This window comes from Orcinus orca, chromosome 17 (assembly GCF_937001465.1).
Source record: "Orcinus orca chromosome 17, mOrcOrc1.1, whole genome shotgun sequence".
NCBI lineage: Eukaryota > Metazoa > Chordata > Mammalia > Artiodactyla > Delphinidae > Orcinus > Orcinus orca.
In genome coordinates, this window is record NC_064575.1 from 18,265,005 (window position 1) to 18,292,798 (window position 27,794).

A 27,794-nucleotide genomic window follows, 5' to 3' on the forward strand; every position below is an offset into this window, starting at 1 on the left:
GAGATTTCCCTTTCTCTTCTTTGTTCTCACAGCTCCCAGGGGCTCAGCTTTGGATTTGGCCCCGCCTGTGCGTGTAGGTCGCCGGAGGGCGTCTGTTCTTTGCTCAGACAGGACGGGGTTAAAGGAGCCGCTGATTCGGAGGCTCTGGCTCACTCAGGCCGGGGGGTAGGGAGGGTCACGGAGTGTGGGGCGGGCCTGCAGCGGCAGAGGCCGGCGTGACGTTGCAGCCTGAGGCGCGCCGTGCGATCTCCCGGGCGAGTTGTCCCTGGATCCCGGGACCCTGGCAGTGGCGGGCTGCACAGGCTCCCCGGAAGGGCGTGTGGCTAGTGACCTGTGTTCGCACACAGGCCTCCTGGTGGCGGCAGCAGCGGCCTTAGCGTCTCATGTCTGTCTCTGGGCTCCGCACTTTTAGCCGCGGCTCGCGCCCGTCCCTGGAGCTCTCTCAAGCAGCGTTCTTAATCCCCTCTCCTCGTGCACCAGGAAACAAAGAGGGACGTAAAAGTCTCTTGCCTCTTCGGCAGGTCCAGACTTTTCCCCGGACTCTCTCCCGGCTAGCCGCGGTGCACTAACGCCCTGCAGGCTGTGTTCACGCCGCCAACCTCAGTCCTCTCCCGGCGCTCCGACAAAAGCCGGAGCCTCAGCTCCCAGTCCCGCCCGCCCCGGCGGGCGAGCAGAAAAGCCTCTCGGCTGGTGAGTTCCGGTCGGCCCGATCCTCTGCGCTGGAATCTGTCCGCTTTGCCCTCCGCACCCCTGTTGCTGTGCTCTCCTCCGCGGCTCCCAAGCTCCTCCACTCCGCCTCCCGAAGTCTCCACCCGCGAAGGGGCTTCCTAGTGTGTGGACACTTTTCCTCCTTCACAGCTCTCTCCCGCTGGTGCAGGACCCGTCCCTATCCTTTTGTCTCTGTTTAGTTTTTTCTTTTGCCCTAACCAGGTACGTGGGGCGTTCCTTGCCTTTTGGGAGGTCTCAGGTCTTCTGCCAGCGTTCAGTAGGTGCTCCGTAGGAGTTGTTCCACGCGTAGATGTATTTCTGGTGTATCTGTGGGGAGGAAGGTGATCTCCGCGTCTTACTCTTCCGCCATCTTCCCGGAAGTCTCCTAGAATCTGATTTCAATTTTCTTAAATTTACTGAGGCTTGATTTGTGACCCAAGATGTGATCTACCCTGGAGAATGTTCTGTGCACACTTGAGAAGAAAGTGTAATCTGCTGGTTTTGTATGGAATATCCTATAAATATCAATTAAATCTATCTGGTCTACTGTGTCATTTAAAGCTTGTGTTTCCTTTTTAATTTTCTGCTTGGATGATCTGTCCATTGGTGTAAGTGAGGTGTTAAAGTCCCCCACTGTTATTGTGTTACTGTTGATTTCCTCTTTTATAGCTGTTAGCAGTTGCCTTATGTATTGAGGTGCTCTATGTTGGGTGCATATATATTTATAATTGTTATATCTTCTTGGATTGATACCTTGATCATTATGTAGTGTTATTCCTTGTCTCTTATACCATTCTTTATTTTAAAGTCTATTTTATCTGATATGAGTATTGCTACTCTAGCTTTCTTTTGATTTCCATTTGCATGGAATACCTTTTTCTATCCCCTCACTTTCAGTCTGAATGTCTCCCTAGGTCTGCAGTGGGTCACTTGTAGAAAGCATATATATGGGTCTTGTTTTTGTATCCATTCAGTGAGCCTGTGTCTTTTGGTTTGAGTATTGAATCCATTCATGTTTAAGGCAATTATAGATATGTATGTTCCTATTACCATTTTCTAAATTGTTTTGGGTTTTTTTTGTAGGTCCTTTTCTTCTCTGTGTTTCCCACTTAGAGAAGTTCCTTTAGCATTTGCTGTAAAGTTGGTTTGGTGGTGCTGAATTCTCTTAGCTTTTGCTTGTCTGTAAAGCTTTTGATTTCTACACCGAATCTGAATGAGATCCTTGCCAGGTAGAATAATCTTGGTTGTAGGTTCTTCCCTTTCATCACTTTAAGTATATCATTCCACTACCTTCTGGCCTGTAGAGTTTCTGCTGAGAAATCAGCTGTTAACCTTGTGGGAGTTCCCTTGTATGTTATTTGTCATTTTTCCCTTGCTGCTTTCAATAATTTTTCTTTGTGTTTAATTTTTGCCAGTTTGATTACTATGTGTCTAGGTATGTTTCTCCTTGGGTTTATCCTGTATGGGACTCTCTGTGCTTCCTGGACTTGGGTGACTATTTCCTTTCCCCTGTTAGGGAAGTTTTCGACTATAATCTCTTCAAATATTTTCTCAGGTCCTTTCTCTCTCTCTTCTCCTTCTGGGACCCCTATAATGCATATGTTGTTGCATTTAATGTTGTCCCAGAGGTCTCTTAGGCTGTCTTCATTTCTTTTCATTTTTATTTCTTTATTCTGTTCCGCAGCAGTGATTTCCACCATTCTGTCTTCCAGGTCACTTATTTGTTCTTCTGCCTCAGTTATTCTGCTATTGATTCCTTCTAGTGTATTTTTAATTACAGTTATTGTGTTGTCCATCTCTGTTTGTATTTTCTTTAATTCTTCTAGATCTTTGTTAAACATTTCTTGCATATTCTTGATCTTTGCCTCCATTCTTTTTCCAAGTCCTGGATCATCCTCACTATCATTATTCTGAATTCTTTTTTGGAAAGTTGCCTATCTCCACTTTATTTAGTTGTTTTTCTGGGGTTTTATCTTGTTCCTTCATCTGGTACATAGCCCCCTGACTTTTCATCTTGTCTATCATTCTGTGAATGTGGTTTTTGTTCCACAGGCTGCTGGATTGTAGTTCTTCTTGCTTCTGCTGTCTTCCCTCTGGTGGATGAGTCTATCTAAGAGGCTTGTGCAAGTTTCCTGATGGAGAGGGACTGGTGGTGGGTAGAGCTGGCCGTTGCTCTGATGGGTAGAGCTCAGTACAACTTTAATAATCTGCTTGTCTGCTGATGGGTGGTGCCGGGTTCCCTCCCTGTTGGTTGTTTCGCCTGAGGCAACCCAACACTGTAGCGTACCAGGCTCTTTTGTTGGGCTAATGGCAGACTTTCGGAGGGCTCACGCCAAGGACTACTTCCCAGAACTTCTGCTGCCAGTGTCCTTGTCCTCACGGTGAGACACAGTCACACCCCGCCTCTGCAGGAGACCCTCCAACACTAGCAGGTAGGTCTGGTTCAGTCTCCTATGGGGTCACTGCTCCTTCCCCTGGGTCCCGATCCACACACTACTTTGTGTGTGCCCTCCATGAGTGGAGTCTCTGTTTCCCTCAGTCTTGTCGAAGTCCTGCAATCAAATCCTTCTAGCCTTCAAACTCTGATTCTCTAGGAATTCCTCCTCCCGTTGCTGTACCCCCAGATTGGGAAGCCTGACGTGGGGCTCAGAATCTGCACTCCAGTGGGTGGACTTCTGTGGTATAAGTGTTCTCTAGTTTGTGAGTCACCCACCCAGCAGTTATGGGATTTGATTTTATTGTGATTGTGCCCCTCCTACCATCTCACTGTGGCTTCTCTTTTGTCTTTGGATGTGGGGCATCTTTTTTGGTGAGTTCCAGTGTCTTCCTGTCAATGATTGTTCAGCAGTTAGTTGTGATTCTGGTTCTCTCGCAAGAGGGAGTGAGAGCATGTCCTTCTACTCTGCCATTTTGAACTAAACTTTTTTTTGTCTTTTTTAAATAGCTTTCCTACAGATCACCCATTTAAAGCATCCAATTCAATGGGATTCATCTGTTGATGGATGAATTAGGTTTCTTTCATATCTTAGCTATTGTAAATAATGTTGCTAGGGACATTGGGGTGCATGTATGTTTTTGAATTTTTTCATTTGCTTTGGATATATACCTAAGAGTGGAATTTCTGGATCATATAGTTCTATTTTTAGTTTTTTGAGGAACCTCCATAATGTTTGCCACAGTGGCTGCACCAATTTATATTCCCACCAACAGTGTAGGAGGGTTCTTTTTTCTCCATTTCCTCATCAACCCTTGTTATTTCTTATCTTTGTTTCTTTCTATTCTTGGAGGATAGACTTGAAGAAAAAGTCTTCCTTACATCTGAAGAATGTTGGTATTCATTTTGATGGTAGTTTGTTTTGCCCTCTCCATGGAATACTGTTTAATTCTCTCAGGATGTTTCTTAGTGGAGGTGGGTGAAAGGGTAGAATGTGGCATCATTCTCTTAGTTCTCTGCCCTGTGTTGCTTTCAGGACTCATTTGTTAGTGATATCTCTAACAAGAGGGCCAACCTGACCCCAAATCCTTGAATCCTTCTAATGTGGCCACAGGTACCCCCAGTAGGATCATGAGAATTATATAACACAGGTAGTAAGGAAGTGCACCCTTTGTTACTGGCTATAAATTTGGTCCCTAATCCCTATCTGAAGCTCTTGCCAGGTAAATTGAGAAGAATCCCTTGTAGAGCTTCAAGAGCAATGTTTGGATCCAGACTACCTGCATCAGAGTCATTTGGGGAACTTGTAAATATGAAGATTTCTGGACATCACCCTAGAGTTATTTAATCTCCAGCCCTGGAGCTTAGGAAATATACATTAAAAAACGTCTCACAGGCAATTCTGATGTGCAATAAGAATTCTGAACCTTGTATAGGAGCCAAAATTAGAAGCATATATGATTAGCTAGTTTTTTTTAATGGTCTATCTCCCTTTGGTCCCTTGTCTTTGTCTTCTAAGATTTGGTACATCTACTAAATTGAAGATATCCCCAGCTTTGTGTATTTGCATCCACATTGCTACCGAGAAGAGAATACAGAGAGATGTAAGAGAAAATTGTCAATGAAAGAATATGACACATGGTATAAGATCCATCTGCCTCTTGAATTAGTTATATGCAGTCACCAGTGGGACATTCTGATGTTAATTCTGTTATCACCATATCCACCAGGACCTCAGTCTGTAGCCAGAAAACTATAAAGTCTGCTGAAAAAACCACAGAGAGGAGAGAGAAAGGAGTAAGAGGAAATCTTGAATTGATGGAGTTCCCCCGCATTTATGACCAGAAATAATTGAAGTACCTTGAACCAGCAATGTTAGATTTTCTTACCATCAGCAGAAACGGAGACTTAGGTACTAAGGTAGATTCAGTTAGAGAAAAATTTCAGAGTCTATGACCATGAAATATTAGGCTGGATATAATTTAAAACAGATATCTATAGTTCTACATTGCATTTCCCATTGGAAATTCCCTCCCAGAGTTTCTTGGGATAGTTAAATGATCTTTGTTTTGAATCCTGAGAAAACTCAGTAGAGAAATGGGGAAAATGTATAATTCACTGCAAGAATTAAAGTTTAACAGTCAACATAACAACATTACTGGTTCAAAGAAATCCACTGATGTTAAGTCAAAAACAAGAGCAGAACATACAGACATGAAGAGCCTAAAGTTAAAGTGGACAAATGTGGGAACCTGGGCGGGAGCAGGCATGTAGGGAAGAAGCAGCTTAGTGGGGTCAGGAGTGAGTTAGGCTTGCTTCTAGCTGTTATCATGTTATAAGCATATGCTTGTGGCCCTGACTACTGGTAATGGTGAACCATTCGTGTAAATAAGTAAATATTAATATGTTTTTACACATAGAATATTTTATAAAACTCCTATGAGTGGTGTTCTAAGAAATTACAAATTTGGAATCAAAATAAGTCCTCATATTGGTAATTTTGACTCATGATTCTGTGTAGTGCTGCTAACTCTGCTAGGACATCCAAATGTTATATTACAAAAATACTACTCAATAATGTTTGCTATAGTCTACAGTTCCTTGTAAAATTAATATTTCTTAATTTAAACCATTTTTAATATATCCACAACAGTAAATAAAGAGCATGATAATGTTAAAAGTATTTTAAGAATATTTATGATTTTGAGAATTCTTATTTTTCATTCCTGAATCTGAAACATTAATATCTGTTAGGAATTTGGAAACACTGTGGGAGAGTTTCCTTTTTTTTTTTTTCTTTTTTAAACATTTTTAAAAATTGAGATAAAATCTAAGGAATTTTCTTTATCATTCAGTATTCCTACAGGTAAAGCCTCATTGAACATGAGTTCACAGTCCACAGTTACACAATATAACAATATAACGTGTCAGAGTCATACTCATTGGCTAGATTGAAAAACAGATTATACTTGGCCAAAGGGAAAACTATTAGTGGAAAATATATCTGAAGAATTTTGTAAAAGTAACACAAAGATACATAGAGATGAGAAATATTAAAGAGATATAAAATATGGAGTGAAGAAGTTCAACATATAAAAGTCAAACTGAAGTTCCAGAAGGACTAGAGAGGAGTGGGGAGAGGCAATATTGGAAAAGGTAATGCCTCTGAATTTCCAGATATGACTAAAGATACATTCTCAGATTCAGGAAGCACAGGAAGTCCCAATAAAAGAGACAACAAGATTTTCAAAACAAAAAGAGAGAAAAGCATGCCATTCATAAGGGAAATAAAATTAAACTGATAGCAGATATGTCAACAAAAAGAAACAGAAGAAGATGACAGTAGAATAATAGCTTCCGAGTGCTGAGAGAACATTACTGTCAATCGTGAATTTAAAAATGAAGGTAAAACAAATTTTCATACTAACAAAAACTGAGAGCAAAGGAATAACAAGATGGAATAAACACTGGTAAACATTATGTAAGATGGGAGGAGGTGATCAGATATCAAGATTTCTGAAGCTCTTATATACATTAACCATAGAGTTTTTCAATTCAGGCCTGTATACTAAAAATAGTAGAGAGGGCTTCCCTTCCCAGATGAGATGAAGTAAGCCCACTCCCACTTCCCTCTGTTTCTTCTACTGAATGCAGCTATAAACCCTGAACAGGATGCACAGAGCAGCTATTTGAGGACTTTGAAAAGTAAAGAGTAGTAGCAGGCAGATTTGGGAAGAAGGCAAGAATTCAAAGTATCACTGGACTGGTGGTGGATTTACCAATCCCTCTCCTGGCTCCTGTATTGTGCTACCCTGGATTCAATGTAGCCCAAATCCCAAAGTGGGCACTACTGGGGAGAAGGGGAAAGAGAAAGACAGAGAGAGAGACAGACAGACAGACACAGAGACAGAGGGAGAGAGACAAGGGAACACCCAGTTTCTTGTGTTAGTTCTGGCTGGAGGAGTAGGAAAGACATCTCCTAGCGCTTAGAGACAGTGTAGAAATCACCCATTTTGCTTCTCTGTTCTCTCGCACCCCACCCCCCAAGCATTCCTATAATGGTTGTGGCAGCAGAAGCAACAAGAGCCCAGTTAAATTCTAAAGCTCCAAGGAGGGAACTCTTCCTCCCCGATTAGAGATTGGAGAAGTGGTAGCTCCCAGAGGGTGGGGTGAACACTTGCTGCTTTTTTCTCTTCCTGTTCTCCCACCATTTGGCTCCAAAGTAGGTACAGTCATGGGAAGTACACAGCAGAGTAGGGTAAATAAAAGCCCAGCTTTCTGGCCAGAGGAAGTTGTAGGGGCAGTGCACGAGGGAAGAGGAAAGCACCGGGGAGATTGCAGAGAAGAAAGCCATTGAGAAAGTTGTTTATGAATTCCTGGGCTCACCCTTGGGTTGTGCAAGCCTGGATCTAAAACAGCAGGCACAGACTTTGATAACTGGACCATGGGATAGACCACCACCAAAATCTCAGACTAGTCGATGACAAATGCACCTGCAGGAGAGTTCAGAGTAACACTGCTTTGGAAAGGCTTTGTAAACTGAGCTGACACTTCAGCCACTGGATGTCTGAATCCAACTGGTGGACTGAACACAACTGGGCAATTACCTGCCTCAATAAAAATTTCAACATTATCCCATAGGGTTCAAACAAGGCCCAGAGACCCCTAACGTAATATTAAAAATGTCTAGGATGTAAACCAAATTACTTGGCAGAGGAAGAACCAGGAAAATCTTAATCCACAAGGGAAAATATAACCAACAGATCTGTATGTTGAGATAACAAAGATGTTGGAATTATGATAAAGACTTTAAAGCATTATAAGCATACATATTATAAAAATGCTCAAATAAGTAAGGATAAACATCTGTGAAAGGAATGGAAACACAGAAATTCACAGCAAAGTAATGCAAGATATAAAGAACAACCAAAGGGAAATTTTATGACTAATTGCACCTAAAAACCCAAGAATAAACAGACAAACAAACCCCCAAAACAAACCCATATATCTATCTTTTTCTTTGGTGGGGGAGAAGAACATTTAAATTTTACTCTCTTAGCAAATTTCAATTATACAGTACAGTATTATCAACTATAGTTACCATGTTTTACATGAGATAGTCAGACCTTATTCACCTCATAGCTGAAAGTTTGTACCCTTTTACCAACCTCTCTCTACACCCCAGCCTCCGGAAGCCACTTTTCTAATCTCTGTTTCTATGAGTTTCACTTTGTTTTTTTAGATTTCACATATAAGTGAAACCAGGCAGGATTTGTCTGTCTCTGTCTGGCTTATTTCACTTAGCATAATGCCCGCAAGGGCCATCCATGCTGTCACAAATGGCAGGATTTCCTTCTTTCTCATGGCTGAATAATATTCCTTTGTATACATACTGCATCTTCTTTATCCATTCATCCATGAAAAGACACTTAGGTCATTTCCATATCTTGTGAATAATGCTGCTGTGAACCCAGGAGTACAGATATCTCGATATCCTATTTTCGTTTCCTTTCAATGTATACCTAGAAGTGGGTGAGATTGCTAGATTATATGACAGTTATATTTTTAATTTTTTTGAGGAAGCTCCACACTGTTTCCCATAGTGGCTGCAACAATTTCCATTTCCACCAGTAGTGCACAAGTGTTCCCGTTTCTCCACATCCTTGCCAATACTTTTTATCTCTTGTCTTTTTGGTGATGGCCATTCTAACAGGTGTGAGGGAATATCAAATTGTGGTTTTGATTTGCATTTCCCTGACTGTTAGTGATGCTGAGTACTTTTCATGTACCTAATGGCCATTTGGATGTCTTGTTTAGAAAAATGTCTATTCAATTCCTCTGCCCTTTTAAAATGGGATTGTTTACTTTCTTTTGCCATTGAGTTGTATGTGTTCTTAATATATTCAGTATTAACCCCTACCAGATATATGATTTACAAATATTTTCTCCCCATCCACAGGTTGACATTTCATTTTTTTGATGGTTTTCTTTTCTGTGCAGAAGATTTTTAGTCTGATATAGTTGAACTTGGTTTTTTTTTTGTTTGTTTGTTTGTTTCTTTTGCTTTTACTACCTTTGCTTTTGGTGTGAAATCCAAAAAAATTATTGACAAGACTGATGTCAAGGAGCGTACTGCCTGTGTTTTCTTCTAGGAGTTTTATGGTTTCAGGTCTTACATTCAAGTCTGTAATCCATTCTGAGTTAACTTTTTTGTATGGTATAAGATAGAGATCCAGTTTTATTCTTTTGCATGTGGCCATCCAGTTTTCCCAACAACTTCTATTGAAGAGACTGTCATATATTCTTGGCTCCTTTGTTGTATAAATTCAAAGTTCTATGTATAGCAAAAATATTCTCCAGGAGCAAAAATAGTTTCAGATGAAGAAAAACTAAGAGAACTTCTTGAAAGCAGACTTGTTTTAAGAGGATTACTTTAAAAATTTGGAGAGATAGAAGGGAAATGGTACCAGAGGGAAATCTGAAATAGTAAGAAAGATGGAAGAGCAGCAGTAAAGTATATATCTGGGTAAAAATTTCATACCATTCTTCACCTATTGAGTTCTTTAAAATATTTTTGAAAATTAAAAGCAAAAATTTTCACACCATTTTAAAACCATTTCTTCCTGGAAGAGGTGGTCGAGAAGGCAGAGTAGGAAGACCCTGAACTTGGTAGGAGTCCCAGGGACACACCAAAATTAAACTATTTACAGAGAAACTATCTATGAGAACAACCTGAATAAAAGATTTTCCACACTAAAGAAATAAAGAAGAAACCACAGTGAGATGGTAGGAGGGGTGGAGACTCAATATAGTCAGAACCCATACCCCCAGGTCAATGACCCAGAAATGGGAGAAATAACACAACCGTAGAGGTCATCCTCAAGAGTGAGGGGTCTGAGCCCCACATTGGGCTCCCCAGCCTGGTGATCCTGCACTGGGAAGATGAACCCCTGGAACATCTGGCTTGGAAAACCAGAGAAGCTTATGTTTGGGAGAGCAAGAGCACTATAGGAAATAAGACTCCACTCTTAAGGGTATGCACAAAATTTCACAAACTCTGAGTCCCAGCACAGAGGGAGTAGTTTGAAAGAAGCCTGGGTAAGACCCACTTGTTGATCTTAGAGAACCTCCTAGAAAGCCAGGAGGCAACTGGGATTCCCCCTGGAGATGGAGACACTGGCCATTTTGGGGAGCTTATCCTGCCATGATAACACCAGCACTGGTAAGTGCTATTTTAGAATCCTCTCTCTAGTCTATTAGTGCCAGGGACCTGGCCCTGCCCACTAGTGAGCCAGCACCATTCCTAGACTCCATGGCCCTTGCAGTCAGCCACACAGCAAATCTTAATTAATGGAAAATATATCCCTGGCTACCAATCTGGGAAGCCTTTCGCTCTGATCCTATTGTTCTCTATTTAATTTTAAAAGAAATTGGTACAATTTCTACTGTGTTATAAAAACAGTTTATTATTATTATTATTATTTTTCTTCTCATTTCCTGGGCTCACTTGACTTGTAAGAGTTACAAAAGACAGGGATAAGATTTTATTGTTTTATTCAGGAATAAATGCCTCACTTAATACAGTGTTTTACACATATTACATGTTCAACAAACATTTGATAAATGAATTGATGGTGCTAGCATTGGTGTTGACTCATACCTAACTCTGCATTTTTCTAATCCCTCTGGTTTTCATAAACCCAATACAAGCTTGATAAGTATTGATTCTGATCTATATTTATTTATATTATCCTGGATGTAAACATGAGGTTTCTGCATTAAGACGGACTTACTATTATTACTTACTGCAATAACCCCATTGTTTATCCATGCTTCAGTTGTTCCCCCTTCTGGGGTAAATTGATGAGTGCCAAAGAGACGCCTCTGTGTGTGCCAAAGGGATTTCATGATCCACAGGAGAGGAATCCCCAAATTATGAGTCTAGGAGCTTATATACACATTGTTCCCTCCCCTCCTGAGAGTGAAGAGAAACCTAATTTCTCTTATGTAGACAAAGTCTCCTTGGGAAGAGAGGGGAAAGTCCCTGGGTTCTTACCCTTTGGAGTACTAATCTGCATCTCTAGGGGGAAGATAAAATAGACCTCTCTGGGTTACAACCCCTGAAATGTTTTCATGATTCCATTTTTTATCTCTCTTTGAAATGAAAATACATACCTCTGAGGAGATAAATCACTTTCCTGAGTTCCCCCACTGTTTATTCAGTCATCATTTAGCTTCCAAGATTTGTCCTTTAATCTAGGTTCCAGTACAATTTGCTCAGAAAACCCTAACCATGCAGAAAACATGAACATATTCACTTCCCGACAGTAGTGGCCAATATCTACTATCATTTACACTCTTCACTAAGGTAATTATTAACCCCATAACCAGATCTTGTTATTTAAAGTGCTAGTAAAGAAGTGCATGCATTGCTACATCACATTTATTTTTTTAATATTTTGATAACTATCTTGCAATGTAACTAGTTGTCTCTGTAACTAAATGTGTTTCATTTTATCCTATTCTGAGAAGATGTTCATAGACTCCACCAGATTGCCAGAGGTGTCCATGAAACAAAAATGGTTAAGAGTGTCTGGTCTAGGTGTTGGACGTTGTGCCTGTGGACTATACTGATATCTATTTTACACATCCTAGGTGATACCACACACTAACACATACTGAGTTTGCAGTTTCCACAGGTTTACAATATGCATTCAAAATCTTTAAACTTCCCTCTTATATTGTCTTATACTCATAAGAATTCTTTATCCTGAATGATGAGAATGAGCATATATATACTGGCTTCTTGGATCCTTCTTTTTTTTAAAGGCAAACTGTATTCTGCTCAAACTAGTTGGAATATCCTCAGCAGCGGGTCAGATGGTATATTCCCTACAGGCACACATATTTGGTTTGGGTCCTCAGGAGGATGCTCTCTGTGCATGACCCTAATAAAATCCCATATTAACTCCCAAAGCAAACTGCACAGCACATGGCTTGTTCTTTCCCCGTATTTGCCTTGGCCTCTGAGCACCAAGGCCTCTGAAGCTGCTGTGGATTAGTACCATTTGCAATATGTAATCTCACTCCTCTCTTATTTGCTCCAGAAAATACCTGTAAGTAGACTTAGCCTTCTTCAAATCAGAACGTGAAGACAGGTAATGGTGACCGTGTTTTACTTTGTTGAGTTGGGGTTCAACAAGAGATATTCTATAGCAACTTGTAACAACTCACCAAAAACATTCTTTAAAAACCAGATGTTAAAAGGTTAACTGTAGTTGGATGGGACAAACTGGAAGGAGACAGAAAGTGGAAGTGGGTGGAAGCACAGGAATAAAGCCATTGCCCTGGAAACATAGCTGATGCAAACACAGGGAGAAAGTCGGTCAGGTAGGAGCAGTTAGAATATTAGGCCTAAGTCAGATAAGAAGGTTGAGTATTTTGGATTTAATTTGATTAGAAGTGGAGCTGTATTTGAGCCTTTGAATGAAAAGTTTCTGTTCTAGGATACCACATTACAGTTAGACCAGCTACACTTTGAATGCTTGCCATGGTGTGAAACTGTCCCCTCAAAATTCATACGTTGAAGTCCTAACCCCCAAAGATGATAGTATTAAGGAGCATCTTTGGGAGGTGCTTGAGTCATGAGGACAGAGGCTTCATGAATGGAATTAGTGCCTTTATGAAAGAGGCTCCAGAGAAGCCCCTTGCCTTTCCACTATGTGAGGACACAGCAAGAAGGTGCCATGGGTCACGAAGAGGGCTGTCACCAGAACGTGACCACGCTGGTGTCTTGATCTTGGCCTTCCCAGATTCCAGAACCGTGCGCAATAATTTCTGTTGTTTATAAGCAACCCAGTCTATGGTATTTGGTCTATCTTTACCAATGTCCAATGGCAAGAATGTTTTAAAGAAATCCTGTGGTTACTGAAGTTCTAGCTACCTTCTAAATCTCCAGAGGCAAGAGCACCTAAAGATCAGTTCAATATTTGTCAATGCTTCAGTTTCGTGGGCTTTTAATTGTCCCTAAGGAATAGTCACTTAGGAAGAAAAATGAAAAGATTATCACCATCTTTGAATAGATGTTCCCCCAGACAGTGGTGAAATACAAAGAAGCTGATCCACAGTAGTTCTGTGACCATCACAGAAGAACCAGAACACCTCCTAAGTGAGTAGGGAGAAAGGATGTCTATGTGTTATGTGATATATGTTAAGAAAATCAGAAACAGGTGAAAATCTAATAGATAACTTGTAATTATTATGATTTTTTTCTTATATAAACAAGAATGAAAAACTCGCTCTTCAAAAGAGTTTATACGGTATGTTAGTTTTCTAGGGCTGCCATAACAATGTACCACAGACTGGGTGGGTTAAACAACAGAAATGTTTTCGTCACAGTTCTGGAGGCTAGAAATCCAAGATCAAGCTGATGCCAAGATCAAGGTGTTGGTAGGGTTCTATGCAGCTGTTACAAGGAATGAGGAATATCTTTGGGATGTAAGTCAAGTGAAAGAAAGCAATGTGGAGAAAAGTGTATATTTTATCATTTATCAGAGAAAAGTGGGGTGTACTGGTATACAATGGAACGATAAACTGTAAAATGAAAAAAACATCACTTAAAAAGGGAGGGAAGACATAGGGTAAAGAGAATTTGGACAGGAGCTAGACTTTTTGAATATGTCTTGTAAACTTAATTTTTGAACTGTGTAAATATTTTATGTAATTACATAATTATAAAACAACAAAAAACCCCAAAAAGCAATCCCTAAATATCCTCTGTATTCAGTTGGGGACATAACTTCACAGAGCTGAACTAGTCCAAGTGGCTTTAATACACTGTAATTTGATCATTCATCCCTGGTGCACAAGAAGGAATTTTAAACCATTTTCAGTACTCAGGATCCAAAAAAGGTCCAACACATTGCCTGTCTGACATGTCTTTTAAGCCTTTTATAATCTATATTTTCTCCTACATTTCTTTTTCTCCTTTATTTAAAAATTTTTGTTCTTGTTGACGAAAACTGTTTATCTTACAGTTTTCCTCAGAGTCTGTATTTTGCTGTTGCATCCCCATAATGTAAAAATAAAGATTTATGACATTTATCAGCCCATTGCAAAAGCAAACACGGATTGGTTATTTGATGAAATTAAGAAATTATTGTTTATCTCTTAGGGTGATAGTGTAGTGTGATCTTGTTAAGAAGAAATACATGCTGAAGTATATAAGGATCAAATGCAAATGATGTAATGTCTGAAATTTGCTTTAAAATTATATGGAGGGGCAATTGATCTGTTGATTGGCTGGGGAGCTCAGTCAAGTATAAATCAAACTATACGAGTTTAACTAATCCTGAAGGTGTTAAAAATTCTTTATAATAAAAAAATTATAATGAGTGCTATCTCTAGAGTCCATTCACCTGGGTTTGAGTTCTGACCCCACCACTTAGTAAATAAGTGGTTGTAGGTAAATCATTTTACCTTTCTGTTTCATAATCTGAAAACTGAGGGTGATAGTATTATTACCTCATAGGATTCTTGAGCCACCTAAATGAGATAATACATGTGAAATGATTGGGCCACATTCTGGCACATAATAAGTGTACAAGAAATTTTAGTAATCATCATTAACTATTATTATTTTCTCTAAGTTTAATAAATGAAAACTGGGAGACCGAGGGAGTCTGAGGTATAACTCAGAGGAAAGCAGAGGCAGAGCCATTGCAACATACACTGAGCTCCTAAGTTCAGTCATTCCTGAAGCTAGCATACCCCTGGAAGTCCCACTTACTGGGGCAATAATTTATTAAGTCTATTTGAGTTGGGTTTCTGACACTAGCAAGTGAAGTTGTTCTAGTCATTTCCACACATTCTAACATATCTTAAACAGCGTTCCACCCTTTACCTAAAGCACAACTCTACTTATAATACTTGTCACTCAAAATATGAACAGACTTCCTAGTTTTTTAATAAATAAAAGCCAACCACTCAGCCTGGTATTTAACATCCTTTTTGACTTTGTCCAAATTAACTTTTCCAGCTTTATGTTTTACTCTGCCTAGTTCCCTGACCAGGGATTGACCCCGCGCCCCCTGCAGTGGAAGCACGGAGTCTTAACCACTGGACCACCAGGTGCAGTGACCAAGTTCTTAAATATGCTGCTTCTGTGCCTCTAGGCTTGGCTGCCTCTCACCTGGAATATAACACCTTGCCTGTCCATTTAATAAGTGACTTCTCACCTTTCAAGGTCTTTTGCAAATGTCACTCTTCTCTGAAAATTTGCTTTATTAGGTGCTGGAAGCGCTGTTCTACATTTTATATAGCCCTTTGCTTTACTCCTTCTACAGCATGCATCACTGATATTTTGGTATTAATATTATAGTTAGTTTAAAAATTGGGATGTTTAAAAAAATTCATATGATATCATGAATCCCCTTATACTTGGAATAAAATCCTATCAGTTTTGTGTACAAAGGCTCACATGATCTGGCTCCTTCCAGCTTCTCTGATGACCTATGAGATGACTGTCTCCCCTCAATATACCCCAGCTTAATAGGTCTTATTTATATTCTTCAGAAAACCCAGCTTTTCTTGCCATTGATTAGTCATCCCCATTTGTCTGTAAGACTCTACTTCCAGATCTTCCTATGGCCGGGCTCTGCTCATTATTTATGCTTTATCTAAGGTCCTTTCTCAAAGACGCCTCTCCTCTTCACCCTATCTAAATTAGCCCAACCCCTACCCTGGAATCCCTATCATATTATACTATGTTATTTTCTCTGTAGAACTTTCAAGTGTCTTGAATTACCATGTTTGTTTGTTTGTTTAACCCTTGGATGTCTTTTCTGCCCCCTTCTCCTCCCAACTCCACTACATTAAAATTTCTATGAGAGTGGGGATCATTTTGGTCTCAATACTGTATTTCCATCACCTAGAACAGAGGCTAGCACATAATTGGTGTTTCATAAATATTTGCTGAATGAACATTTTAAAAGCCCTTTACTAGATTATCTGTACTACATAGGCACAGCCTGTTTTCCTATTTTACATAAATTATCATAATCCTTTTTATAGGTTATGCACACTGTGACTATCTGATGAGTGGACAAATTTTCCTTATTATGTTGAACCATATGAAATTGTCATTTTTGTATATCAAAAATAGTTGAATATCAGCAATTTCCTATGGCTGAATCTTAAGCTGTTTTTCGAAGAATTAACCTTACCTAAAGAGAGTTCTGGCCTTTGCGTTTGGCTCCTGGGAGGTGATGTCTACATGTCTTGAATGTCTTGCCTGATAGGAGTGTCTTTGTTTGCCTGGGGCTTTGGCCACCTCACAGTCTAACAATGTGATTTGTAATGGGGGCTTTGGGACATGCCATATCAGTTCCAAACTCCAGAGGAACGGGAGACTAAAGGTATTAGCCCCAACCTCTAAAAAGGGCTGGCAAAGATCATACAGGCAGTATGTAATCAAGTCTTAATAAAAAGTCTGGATAACAAAGGCTTGGATGCACTTCCTGGATTGGTATTGTTGTATAGTCACATACTGGTACTGAGAGAGTATCTGTTACTTAAGCTCTAGAGACTTTCTCCCTGCATTAACCTGTATAAATACTCATTGGAACTGCTCTCATAAAGTGATTAGACCATCAGAATATACTTAATGTTTATGATGCAGTACTGAATTGAATGTAATCAAGTGCTAAAATCTATGGTACAGAAAATGCTGTGCTATGACCTGTTATTACAAAGTAAGATCAATATCAAAGAAGATGGGACTTGAAGTGGATCTAGGTATAAAATGTAGCACGAATTCTCATTCTACCTGGTCTTTATCACACATGGATAAAATGGCCAAAGCTTTTTGAGATAACTGCTCATGGATGGAATCAGATCTCATACCATGCCCTCAACCATAAACCTTCCCAATGAAAACCATAATCTTACAAACTGCTCTCATTATCCCTAGTTCCATAAGGAATTACAGGCATCTCATGACACGTCTTCAGTGTGACAGCTAACTTCGCAAGTGACTTTTGGTGACTTCATATAGAGAGTAGAAGGTGACTTCACATAAGTGTGAAACATTCATCTTCTAATAGATTTGAGCTTAAACATGGATATTCCAAGTTTTTACCTTTTCTAGAATGCATCCAAACTTCCATTCTGCTGTTTGCAGAAAATGAAGATTTTAAAAAATATTTTTATATTTATGCTCAATCATTAGTAACCTCTCCTAAAAATCAGATGTTTTTAAAACATCTTAAATGGCAGTCATTTTTTTTACATGATACAACTCCTATTCTTCTGACATGAAAGTAATGTGAGACAAAATTACTTGTAAATAAAAAAATTAGAACACCACTTATTGGAAGTAAGTTCCTGGAAATCTCTTCCTTCAAAGCATTCTGGTATGATATACATGGAACCCAAGACTGAGAGATATTAAGTAATAAAAAGACAGTCTGTAGTCTTAAGGAACTTACAATTTGAAGCCGGAGAGAGGAGTGATACAAAATATTATATGAATCCTGACAGAGGTTGACTGATACTCAAGAGCTGACTCTGCTATTTCCAAAGAGAACTAAGAAACATCCAACTGGAAAACACAGGAGTGTATTTTCAGTGGCAATTCAGAGTCAATATACAGAGTGATGAAAGGGTTGAAATCATTTCAACAGCGTCAGTCCCTGTCTTTGCTTCTTATTCCATCCAATTCAAATGAGAAGCTTGAATTATAAAGAGGATAATTTGCATGGTTGTAAAAATTCCTGGAACACATCTGAATTTTAAATCATACAATTAAAGTAGGTTGTATCAGAGCAGAAGGATTCTGGGTCTCTAGAAAAATAAGCAAATTCATTAGCTTTCATATCAGAGAGTAGAAATCTTCAGTGGCATGTAAACATTAAATTTGGTTGTTATGATTTCTATGTTGAGTCTCAAAAAGAGACTTTTAGAAGCATTTCTACTTTGCTTCCTCCAAATATCATAAATCATCACTTTGATTTCACTGCACATTTTCTTCAGTTAGGCTAGACTGTAAAAAATTTTGTTGTAATCTTTTAAAGTAATCATCAAATGTTTGTAGATCTTAAACGGAACAAGTATATTATGAGACCAGTGGGAGAAAATACTCCAACTTGTGGCTCAGTATTAGCACACAAATATTAATGAGTTCCAGTCATTCCCCAGGATGTCAAGAATAGAAGAAATATTTGAAAATATTTTCAAAATGCATCTCACGGTGCTGATTCCAGGGTGAAGCTCTTTCAGCTGTTAATGAAAAGCAAGCAAACACGTTCTCCTCATGTGACCCATGACACGGCACAGACTGCTCATAGAAGACTACTTTTAGTGTTGCTTTCATGCCTCCAATTTTTGCTTTCTGGAAATTGGTGTTAATACTCAGTGGTAGACCCCCACTGACCTTGTCTGTACTCCATGGCTCTGTCCACACAACCAATTAAACTGAAAGTATATATCTGACCAAAGGTGGACCAATTAGCACCTCTATCCAGAATTAAAGAATTAGAAAAGAGTGACTAGGAGACTGAGTGTATTTGGGACTAAGTTTTGTAAATGGTAGAAGTCTTGGGAGAAAGCCAATAAATTTGAAGCAGAGATCATTGAAACTTCCCATTTGTAAATGATCTCTTCCTTTGATTCCAAGAGATACTTGAGTGTTTCCAATAATTGTCTCTCTCCTGGCTCCTATTACCCAGAATCCAGTGGCCACAAACCTAGGGATGAACAATTTAATAGCAGAAGAAGTCATGAAATATCCAAGTATAACTTTATGTCTTCAGCTTCAAATTATCATTTAAGATCCAAATTATTATTCATGCTTTTGTTACTGCAAACCCTGTAGAGTGCTTCGAGTTGAATTTTATAGCTGTAAAGGGACCTTAGAGATGATCTGGTTCAACTCTCTCATTATACAGATGAGGGAAGTAAGGTCCAAAGAATTTAAGTGACTTGCTTGTTAAAGATCTACAGCTATCAATCAGCGAAATTAGGGGTCCAGTGCTTTTATGTACTTAGTTTTGTGAATTATATGTTTTCATGTTATCTTAGTTGACTGGTTTTAATTAGGATTCGCTTTGCGATTTGTTTTAAATTCATATTGATTTATTATTTATTTTTGTATTATGAAAAAAAATTTAAAGAGAAATAAACTTTTACAAATATACTGGAGCCTCCTGTATGTGCCTTCCCAGTTCTGTTTACATCTTTCCTTCCCACGATGAATTTTCCTATTTATCATTTCTGATACATATTTTTTGCTACATATGTATAATGCATGCCAATAAAATATACAGTATCATTTTGCATGTTTAAAAATTTATATAATCATACCATAACTCAACATTATATTTTTGAGATTTAGCCACACTGATACATGTAGCTGCCATTTATTCAATTTCATTGTATTAAAATACTACGACGTTTCTATTTCCCTATTGATGGACATTTAGGTTGTTTCCAGTACTTCATTATTCACACACTGCTGCAATAAATATTCTTGTACATGTGCACTTATCTACACATATGGGAGTCTCTCTATGGTATGTAGGAAGAGAAGGACTGAGTAATGATTTGGAGAACTTCCAACCTAACTAGACTTTGTCCAAAGTTTTAGTTGTACCAAATTATGCTTCTTTTTTAATTAAAAAATTTTAATTGAAGTATAGTTGATTTACAATGTTGTGTTAGTTTCAGGTATACAGCAAAGTGGTTCAGTTATACATTTATCCATCCTTTTTCAGATTCTTTTGCCATATAGGTTATTATAGAATGTTGAGTAGAGTTCCCTGTGCTATACAGTAGGTCCTTGTTGATTATATATTTTAAATATAGTAGTGTGTATATGTTAATACTAACCTCCTAATTTATCTCCCCTGCCCCACCTTTCCCCTTTGGTAACCATAGTTTGTTTTCTATGTCTATGAGTCTGTTTCTGTATTGTAAATAAGTTCATTTGTATCATATTTTTAGATTCCACATGTAAGTGATATCATATGATATTTGTCTTTCTCTGTCTGACTTACTTCCCTTAGTATGATAATCTCTAGGTCCATCCATGTTGTTGCAAATGGCACTATTTCATTCCTTTTTATGGCTGAGGAATATTCCATTGTATATATCTACCACATCTTCTTTATCCATTCATCTGAGTTGATAGACATTTAGGTTGCTCCCATGCCTTGGCTATTGCAAATAGTGCTGCGACGAACATCGGAGTGCATGTATTTTTTGAATTATGGTTTTCTCCAGGTATATGCCTAGGAGTGGGATTGCAGGATCATATGGTAGCTCTATTTTTAGTTTTTTAAGGAACCTCCATACTGTTCTCCATAGTGGCTGTACCAATTTACATCCCCACCAACAGTATAGGAGGATTCCTTTTTCTCTACACCCTCTCCCCCATTTATTATTTGTAGACTTTTTGATGATGGCCATTCTGACCAGTGTAAGGTGATACCTCATTGTAGTTTTGGTTTGCATTTCTCTAATAAGTAATGATGTTGAACATCTTTCCATGAGCCTTTTGGCCATCTGTATGTCTTCTCTGAAGAAACGTCTTTTTAGATCTTCTGCCCATTTTTTGATTGGGTTGTTTGTTTTTTGATATTGAGATGTTTGAGCTGTTTGTATATTTTGGAGATTAATCCCTTGTTGGGTGCATCATTTGCAAATATTTTCTCCCATTCTATAGGTTATTTCTTTGTTTTGTTTATGGTTTCCTTTGCTGGGCAAAAGCTTTTAAGTTTAATTAGGTCCCATTTGTTTATTTATTTATTATATTTCCATTATTCTAGGAGACAGATTCAAAAAGATATTGCTGCAGTTTATGTCAAAGGGTGTTCTGCCTATGTTCTCCTCTAGGAGTTTGATAGTATCCAGTTTTACATTTAGGTCTTTAATCCATTTTGAATTTACTTTTGTGTATGGTGTTAGAGAATGTTTTAATTTCATTCTTTTATATGTAACTGTCTAGTTTTTCCAGCACCAGTTATTGAAGAGACTGTCTTTTCTCCATTGTATATTCTTGTCTCCTTTGTCATAGATTAATTGACTATAGGTGCATGAGTTTATTTCTGGGCTTTAAATCCTGTTCCATTGATCTATATTTCTGTTTTTGTGCCAGTACCATACTGTTTTGATTACTGTAGCTTTGTAGTATAGTCTAAAGTCAGGGACCATTATTCCTCCAGCTCTGTTTTTCTTTCTCAAGATTGCTTTGGCTACTTGGGGTCTTTTGTGTTTCCACACAAATTTAAAAAATTTTTGTTCTAGCTCTGTGAAAAACGTCATTGATAATTTGATAGGGATTGCATTGAATCTGTAGATTGCTTTGGGTAGTATAGTCATTTTGACAATATCAATTATTCCACTTCAAGAACACAGTATATCTTTCCATCTGTTTATGTACTTTTTAAGAGGATGCTTCAAAACCTCTGTATTTCAAATCTGTATTGTTAATATCTGGCCTTTAGAAACTTTAATTAGCCAGTCTTTAAAGTAAGTTAGTAATCTGAAAGTATCCTGATAGTACTCTTCTAACTTCAAATTCATACTTTACTAGAGTTCAAGTCAACTGGTTTGTATTTCCTGAAAAGTCCAGGAGTTGAGCTCAATGGGTAGGATATTTGGTGCAAGGAAATTGTTGAAATGAACTACAGATAATGAAATAATGAAAGACTTAGGCCACTTGTGTTCAGGACATGTGCCTTTTGTTTACTTCTACTTTGCTATGTGACAGATTTATGAATGTACAGATTTATGGCTTTATAGGTCTATCATGAGTTTCATTTAGTAAGGGTGTACCATGGATATCAAACTGTTGATGAAGAGCATATGGATTTAGCAGCTGATAAACAGACTGGCTCACTTTTGGTTTCCTTTTGTTCTCACTTTGAACTACTGGGGCATAAAATAAAAAAGACTGAATGAGAGAGCTATTTGAACTTTATGGCCATGTGCTCATGAGTCAAAGTAATTTGGAAAGATTAAAGAGATGTGGCTCATTATGTAAAACAAAATTAGCACAAACTTTGTTATAGTTTTTACTCTAAATGTTTCCCATTGAACCAGTAGAGTCGTCACAATTGCCACATTTTGTTATTCTAACTCCAAGTTGGAATGATCCTTAACATTACAGTTTTTAGGGATTCATAGCTTAAATTTTAATGCATGAATTGAAGTTAAAGTAATGTTCTGAAATAGTATTTCTGTTGATAGGAAATTGATCAATCATCTTCCTAAACTACTTAAGACTGGCTATGAGAATTTTACTCATCATGGAACGCAGCTCTATTTAACAATCTTTTAGCTGTGCTACCTTCATTCACAGATGTAACAGCTATTTAAACTCACACACCCTCACACCCACCCACCATATCTTGATTTATCAGATCAAAATACGAAGTGGTAGAAGTACACTTTCTTATTTAAAATTTCAGAATTCTTTCTTTTTGTTCAAGTTCCTTCATAATCATATCCTGCACTTGCATGCTATCATTTTAAAACTTTTATCACAGATTTAAAAAACTGAGCGAACTAAGTTAAACGATCGTTTTCATAATAATGTGTTACCTCTGGCTAGGATAGTTGCATTTCAAAAGTAATGCAAATGATGATGCCCATAGTAATCCCAAAGGGTGAGTCAGTGAATGGGGAGGTCAGTCACTTCTGAAGGGATGTGGGGCACGCCATGGCTTTTCAAAGCCTTAGTTCTTCTCTTAGCCCCATGTTACTTCCAGGCTTCCCTTTCCAGTCTCACACTGTGGTGCCTTCCCCTCCTTCTATGTTCACTTTACTGAGGAGTCATCAACATGCAGAGCTTCATCTTTAGATTTTTCTCTCACTTCTTCAATTCCAGTGGGTAGTCCAATACAGTAAGCCCCCTACATACGAATGAGTTCTGTTCCAAGTGTAAGTCTAATGTGTTTGTAAGTCCAACAAAGTTAGCCTAGGTACCCAACTAACACAATCGGCTATATAGTACTGTACTGAAATAGGTTTATAATACTTTTCACACAAATAATACATAAAAAACAGAAAATAAAGAAAACATTTTTAATCTTACAGTACATTACCTTGGAAAGTACAGTAGTACTGTACAGTAGTACAGTACAGTAGTACAACAGCTGGCATCCAGGGGCTGGCATCGAGTGAACAGGCAAGAAGAGTTACTGACTGGAGGAGGGAGAGGAGTTGGGAGATGGTAGAGCTGAAGGATCGTCAGCAATAGGAGACGGAGGGCGAGCTGCAATTTCACTCATGCCTGAGGTTGATGGAATGCACGTTCGCATCTTTGAAAGTTTACAACTTGAAGGTTCGTATGTAGGGGACTTACTGTATTGAACTTCAGCATTTTATTGCTCATTTTGCTTTATGTCTGACTTGCCACTCCATTCATGAGGCCACAATTTGGTGGAGGGCCCAAACCTTTCACTCCCTGGTTTCTGAAACTAAACATAATTTGATTTATGAGTCTCTAATATATCTTTACACAATTTCAATATGTGGAAATCCAGTCTGAGAAAACCTTTTGGGATGATTAGTCATTTAGAGAAGAAACTGAAAGAGACTTCTTAAAACAGTGAGTTCTCTGATGATTATAACTGAAATAGTCAAGGTTGGCAAAAGCACAGGCATGAGCACAGGAGAGAAAATGTAAAGATTAAATATAGGAAGAAGAGTCTAAACCCATTGGAGGAGTAGTATCAAAGGAAGGTTGTATGGAAACATGCAGAGTCAAAAGTTTAAAATGTATGTATTTTCCAGAATGTCCAAGCACAAATGTGGCAAGTGCTGTATGGAGCTCTGATTAGCAGGTAGTCATCAAAACTCGGATTCCATTTCTTCACTCATCCATTCTCTGTCCATTCATCCATTGAAACAAACAGAACACCACATCTGAGCTGGGTCTCCCAGACATTAAAATGAATGGCAATTTTTGCTCTCAAAGAGCTTAGAGGCCTGTTAATGAATATGGAAGCAGGGATTGATTCATTTATAGAGAAACTGGGTAATTTCCTATGTGGACGGGGGGACCAGGGAGAGGTTTAGTAGTACAGGAAGAAGGGCAGAGCCCAGTGAGCCTGGAGTACTGGTCTGTCAAATCTAGAGCAAGCCCAGAATAATGATTATTGAGGGTTGGATTTTTAAGTGCTGGGTTTGGGCCAAGGGCAGACTGTAATGAACTTTCTGTTAGTCCAATGCAGTGACAGCTTCATAAAGTGAACTTTGTCAAATTTAAGGAACTGCCTTTTTTCCTCCCCCGATATTAGGTCTTTTCTACTTTTTAAAAAGATAATAGTGATAGGTAGTTTAAAAAAATGTTTTTGAGGAGAGTAATGTCACCAAAATGGAGATCCCAGCCTCTGTCCTCTGACGAAGATCAACAATTAGCTATCCACAAATAAAATAGCTCTGGGAGAACTCTAGAGAAATTTTAGCAACACAGAGGAACAAAAAAGCTGAGAATAACTGCATAAGAAGAAAAGAAAGACAACTTCCTTTTGCCTACATCACCCCATCCTCAAAGCCAGCATTGCTCAGCACCAAGAAGGAACTTCCCAGCTAGAAAGACTTCCCCTCACCAGGAAAGTGAGAGTGAGACACTTCACAAGGGTGGCATTTTGGTTCACCCCACTCAGACCAGCAAAGATGAGATATATAGAGATAGCTGGGAACAAGGAAGAAAAGCAGGGGCTGCCAAGAGCAGCAACACAGCGGGAGGGATCATGGTTCACAGTGACCAGCTCTGCAGGCAAACCCAGCAGATCTCACTGCTGAAGAAACTCCTGGCCAGCACAGCAGCCACAGACCCCTGCAGGTTTCACCAGCTTGGGCCCAACAGGTATTCACGTTCACTGACGCCAGCCACCCGAGTCTCCTTCCCTACTTGCTCGCCTCTATCCCTGCTGGAGCCAGCTCAGGCCTTTGCAACTGCCCAAGTGCAAGATGCCAGCCTAGACCCCTATGGCTGACCCCCACCACCTTGTGTGTGCTTAAGGCTGGTGCCCCCCAGCTGTGCACTTGCATGCTGCTGGCCTGACACCTGTCACTGGCCTCCACTGCAGTGTACATGCCTGGGGGGTGTGCGGCCATAGGAGAGCACACTGATAGCCAGGGCTCCCGCAGCTGCCTGTGGCCCTGGATTAGGCTCTGTTTTGCGTCACTGGCCTACATCACTGCACCCACTTGCAGCTACCCTTCCAGCTGTGCATCTGCATGCCCCCAGCTGGACACTGTCACCAGCCTTCACTGCAATGCATACACTCAGAGGAGACTGTGCAGCTGTGGGAAAACACGCCAAAAGCCAGGGCCCCTACATCTGCTGGCCCATAGTTGGCTCTGGCCCTTGCTGCCTGCCCTGGCCACTAGCTGTTGGGCCTGGAGCCACTGCTGAGGACCCCAACAGCCTTGCAGCCACTGTGGACACCCCACAGTGCTTTCTAAAGACCCCACAGTTGTGGACGTTGTGGATCTCAGTGGCCTGGGCCAAAGAGATATCACACTTCCCAAACCTGGTGTTGTCACACACCCTCATCCTTGTCACTCTGTACTTCTAGACCCAGGGTCACAGCACACTTCAGCATGCTCCCACCTGCAGGTAAAATTTTTCCCTTACTGAAGTCAGTCCCTAAAGTCTGGAAGAAGTGACTACTTCATATGTGCAGACACCTATGTAAGGCTACAGGGATCATGAAGAATCAGGGAAACATGACCCCACCAAAGAAATATAGTAAACTTCCAGTAACTGATTTCAAATAAATGGAGGTCCAGGAATTGCCCAGCGAAGAATTCAAAATAATTGTTCTAAAGATACTCAGAGAGCTACAAGAAAACACAGATAAGCAATTTAATGATATCAGATGAACAACACAAGAACAAATTGAGAAGTTCAATAAAGAGATAGATAGAAACGTAAAAAAGAACCAAAGGGAAATTTGGAGCTAAAGAATACAAGTGAACTGAAGAATTCAATAGAGAGCTTCAACAGCAGCCAAAACCAAGCAGAAGAAAGAATCAGTGAGGCAGAAGACATGCCAACTGAAATTATCCAATCAGAGGAGCAAAAAGAAAAAAGAATGAAAAGGAATAAAGAAAGCTTACAAGACTAATGGGATACCATCCAGAGAAACAATGTACACATTTCTGGAACCCCAGGAGTAGAAAAGAAGGAGAAAAGGGTAGAAAGATTATCTGAAGAAATGATGGCTGAGAACTTCCCCAACCTGGGGAGAGATTTGGACATCCGAGTTCATGAAACTAACAGGTCACCCCCAGATTTCAATCCAAAATGATCTATTCCAAGATCATTATAATAAAACTGTCTAAAATAAAAACAAAGAGAATTTTAAAAGCAGAACTAGGTAAAAAATCTCTCATGCTAGGGAACTCCCATAAAGCTATCAGCAGATTTCTCCGCAGAAACCTTGCAGGCCAGGAGAAAATGGGATGATATATTCAAACTGCTGAAAGAAAGAAACTGCTAACCAAAACTACTTTACCCAGGAAAAAAAGTCTTTGAAAAATTAAAAGAGTTGGTAACTCTATCTGGATGATCTATTTCTTTTTAAATTTGGTTGGCCTATAAAATTCAAAACCTAGGATTTATCATATTAGCCTAAGACCCACCCATCCAGGACCCCAGCCATAGGACTGGTTACTGTGATTGAACTTTCAGGCCTGGAACTTCATCAATTTCCTCTTGATATTCTGCACTCCTTCTCATCACATAAGTGTTCTCACAATCTCCCCCATCAAATTTCAGCCATTCACAATTGCCTCTAGCTGTTGTCCTTTCTCAGCCTTATTACATTCATACTTCTTTCTCTCCTCCAGTCACAAATTTCCTTAACCCATTTCAACCTTGTGTTTGCCTCCCATCATTAAAACCATGGTCACCAGAGTCACCACCGCCCAGTCACTCTGGGCATTTCCTGTCTGAACTGCTTACCTGCCATGATTTTGGTGATTCTACACTTCCTTGTATTTTCTCTTGCATCTATTCCATTTATTTTCACATTTCTGAATACATGTGGAGTAAAGTCATACACACTGCTGTGTTTCTTCTTCCTCTTCCCTCTGCATATATTATGTCCTTCCTAACATTAAATTAAATGCCTCTAAAATTCTGCTCAGTCTAACTAAATGAAATAATAGATTTACCATCCTTTTATACTTTCCATTAGGTTCTTGCATTTAGAACCTATTTGGTATCCAAGGTGAGAAACTGTTAATTTCAATGAAGGTTAAAAGTCAAGTGACTTTAGATAATTTTATATCTCCATGTAGTTTTGGTGGCAATGTCTGTGGAAAATGCCCTGTTCTCAGCACCAGTAACCGCTCTGAGGGTTACCTATGACATTATTAGAATGCCTGACCTAGAAGAGTCCTTAAGAGTGAGTCAAACTCTCTTACATTTCAATGGAGAGATTAAAGTCCATATATCTAGGGATTCATTAGGGGATTGAACATTGAATTGACCAAGATTTAAGTGTCCTCTGTCTGGGGAAAGGGATCTTAAAAAAGAAAAGTAATTTAATTACAGAAAAATAAAGAAAAGTACACGTCTTGCATTCTTGAGTTTATAGCCAGGGATTTTTACCTAATATACATACACACCCACACC